The 3,068-nt window shown below is 40.6% G+C and overlaps 1 long non-coding RNA gene across 1 annotated transcript; it reads left to right on the plus strand.

The window, feature by feature from the left end:
• The first annotated feature begins 1,056 nt into the window (after nucleotides 1-1,056).
• Nucleotides 1,057-2,232, plus strand: LOC306924089. The gene is made up of 2 exons (XR_013790117.1): nucleotides 1,057-1,246; nucleotides 1,488-2,232. It is a non-coding gene; the product is annotated as an uncharacterized lncRNA (long non-coding RNA).
• The last annotated feature ends 836 nt before the right edge of the window (nucleotides 2,233-3,068 follow it).

The following is a 3,068-nucleotide window of genomic DNA, read 5'->3' on the forward strand; positions in this document are numbered from 1 at the left end:
TGAAAAGTAACAGTTTTTGGACATGGAGGTTTGCACCCGAGAGAAACGAAATATAGTATTATAGATACAAGGGTATATCTTGCACATTTGTCACGTTGATGTGACTACTTGCTGCATTACAGTAGATCTACACATACGTTCTACAGCTAAATGGCTATGCCCTAGTATGTATACTGTATACATACTATATACCTTATGCCTCATTGCAATATATTATAATTCTTTTCATTGTCTCCACCAGGCCGAAGGCATGGGGAGAGAGTATGTTTTGCACTCTGTCCATCCGTCCGTGTGTCCGTCCGTCCGTGTGTCCGTCCGTCTGTGAACAGTTAATTTCCGGCACAGTTAACCCGGTCAATGCCAAATTTTGCACACACACTCCCTGGATGCCAACGATAAACATCTGCCCCACAATTTCCAGAACGGCCTGTTATAGCGCCACCAGGAGGCTGACTTTTGAAAAACACATTTTTGGATATTACTCCTCCAGATTCTGTCCAAAAATCCCGCAAATCGTTACACACTATCTCTATTAGTCATGTGTTCAAGATGGATCTGTTCGATATTTCATATTCCATATTCCATCCTAATTGGCTAACATTGGCACAAAGTCCGTTGTGCAGACGGATCCTATCCTTGTTCATATATAACGCCATTTAGGTCGACATCATGCTATAACTTCATGCTGTGACACTATAATATAGCAGCAGCAGCCTGCTATTCTTTCAGTCAACTGTCTTCCTTTGTGTGCATTTGAGGCAAATACAAACGCAGCTGCATGGTATTAATATGACCATGTCATCATTTCAGAAATATACACGTTACTAAAAAAAAAAAAAAAGCGCCTGTTTCACCTGACATGTATTACAGTCATTGTATATGTTCTTTGAGGATTCTTTTCTCACCAAACGTTGGCCTGTATAATAATGACGTGACCAGAATGGTGGAATATTCAGGGTGAGTGACAAAATAGCAGCCAGGAGAATGATACTGGCAGGACACTGCCTGTAGGAAAGACCTAGTTAATTGACTCAGCAATGCAAGGGCTCGTTGACCCAGCATGCAAGGACTCGTTGACACAGCAATGCAAGGACTCATTGACACAGCAAGGTTGATTGGCTGCCCCAGTAATAATCATGATTAGGTTCAGCTTGCATGCTTTTCTCACTCAGTTTTCTGCTTAGTTTGACCTGAGGAGCTGTGTTTTATTTTTCCTCTCTGACTGTGCGTGTTCATGACAGTAAAAGTAAGTCTTTATTGTTTATTGTAGAATATGGTGCTTTCCTTTATATATACCGTCATGTTGTTATATATTTGTGCATGTTATGAATATGTGAATGTGATTTGCTTTATGGAGAATTACAGGTTTGATGCCTATGTTTGATACCTACTGTAGATGGGTTTAAACTGTATTTTGGTTTATGTAAGAATTATTTGATGATTGTTTGATTATGTTGATTCTAAGAGAATGTTTATTTGTTTCTTAGACCGCACTTCTGTTCAAGAGTAAAGACACTAAAAGAAGCAGCCCTCCTCCTGTGATTCTTTTATCGGAGTCCATCCATACGTGTACCGGCTCTATTCCAGTCATTTCCAGAGGCCCTAGTCCTCTATTTCACTGCCAAAGACACTAGGAGCTGCCAGCCAGCAAACTGGTGCTGTGGGAACCAACACATGAGCACCGGTCACGAGGACGTCCCATACTAACATATGTGGATGTACTCGAGCTGGCCGGATGTATGGAGAACCGGGATGATGGAAGTGACGATAAAAGGCTCGTCTGAAGACAACCTAGAGAGAGAATGGTGACGCGAGGGTTCCTGCGGTTAAACGGATTTCACATTTCACATCAGTATTCACCTCGCCATCTGCCACTGTACGAAAACAAGCCCCCCTGCTAACTCAGTCAGTCACTGTATAGCTGTCGAGCAGAAACCTCATATATCCGTATTTCGGTTTTTTTCTTCATCTTCATAAATCAATATTGTCAAGATTGTCGAGCAAAAATATTTTTGAAAAGTATTTTAAAGTGATAGCAAGTGTGTCTGTCAGCGTAATACATATTGAAAGCATGTTGTTATATTACTTGATGAATTGAATAGACAGGACCACATTTGAAGGGAGCTACTCAAGCCCACACTGTTTCTTCAGGAACAGTATTTTCTAGTTATTATTGAGGGGCGCTTTCAGCTATTAGTCTTATACAAACATTAAATTCCTATTGACAATGAATGGAGAATTTACGTCATAGCCCTCAATAATAAATGTGTCTGAGCAAATCGGCTATGTCTGTCCTGCACAAAGATTCAATTCCCATTGCCAATGAATGGAGAATTTACGTCATATGTGTCTGAGCAAATCGGCTATGTTTGTCCACACAAACATTAAATTCCCATTGACAATGAATGGAGAATTTACGTCATTATGTGTCTGAGCAAATCGACATGTTACGGCATGATGATGTACGATGATAAGAGCGCTCCTCACTTCACACGGGTGTGATTCTTTAAATTATATCTAAATAATATATATGACATGCAGTTATTATTCACATTATTCACATCTAAATGATAACTATGACATTGGAGTCAAAGCTTCTATTTGTCCAATTCCTTGAAAAGTGAAGTGTTTAGGACGCACAAGGTTGTCACCTGCCCGGCGGTGCCGCTATGGGAATTCAATGGGATCAATTTGGTTGCTATTGCCTGTGTGGGTAATATGATTGTCATGTTCAATGAGAGGACGCTGCTACAGTAGGCCTATGTCCCCAAAGCTGGAGGGCACTAGAGTAACTATCAGTGACATGTGGTGTGTCCTCTGGGTCCGCCGTGGACATTATCCCATGTAGACCTGAGGATGATTCTTTAAAAAACAGTTTTTTGAAAAACCTCATGTTTCTATAGCAGTGGTTCTCAAACATTTTCATGTCAAGGACCCCCAAAAATATATGTAAGTAGGTTGTTCCAGAGCTTGCAGATCTACAAGCTCATAGCGCGGCACCGAGTGCTGCACTATAAGCTTGTAGATCTGCTATTTTTCAACAGCTAAAGTATAACATAATGCTTAAA

The sequence above is a fragment of the Electrona antarctica genome (genome assembly GCF_951216825.1).
Source record: "Electrona antarctica genome assembly, chromosome: 5".
Classification (NCBI taxonomy): Eukaryota; Metazoa; Chordata; class Actinopteri; order Myctophiformes; family Myctophidae; genus Electrona; species Electrona antarctica.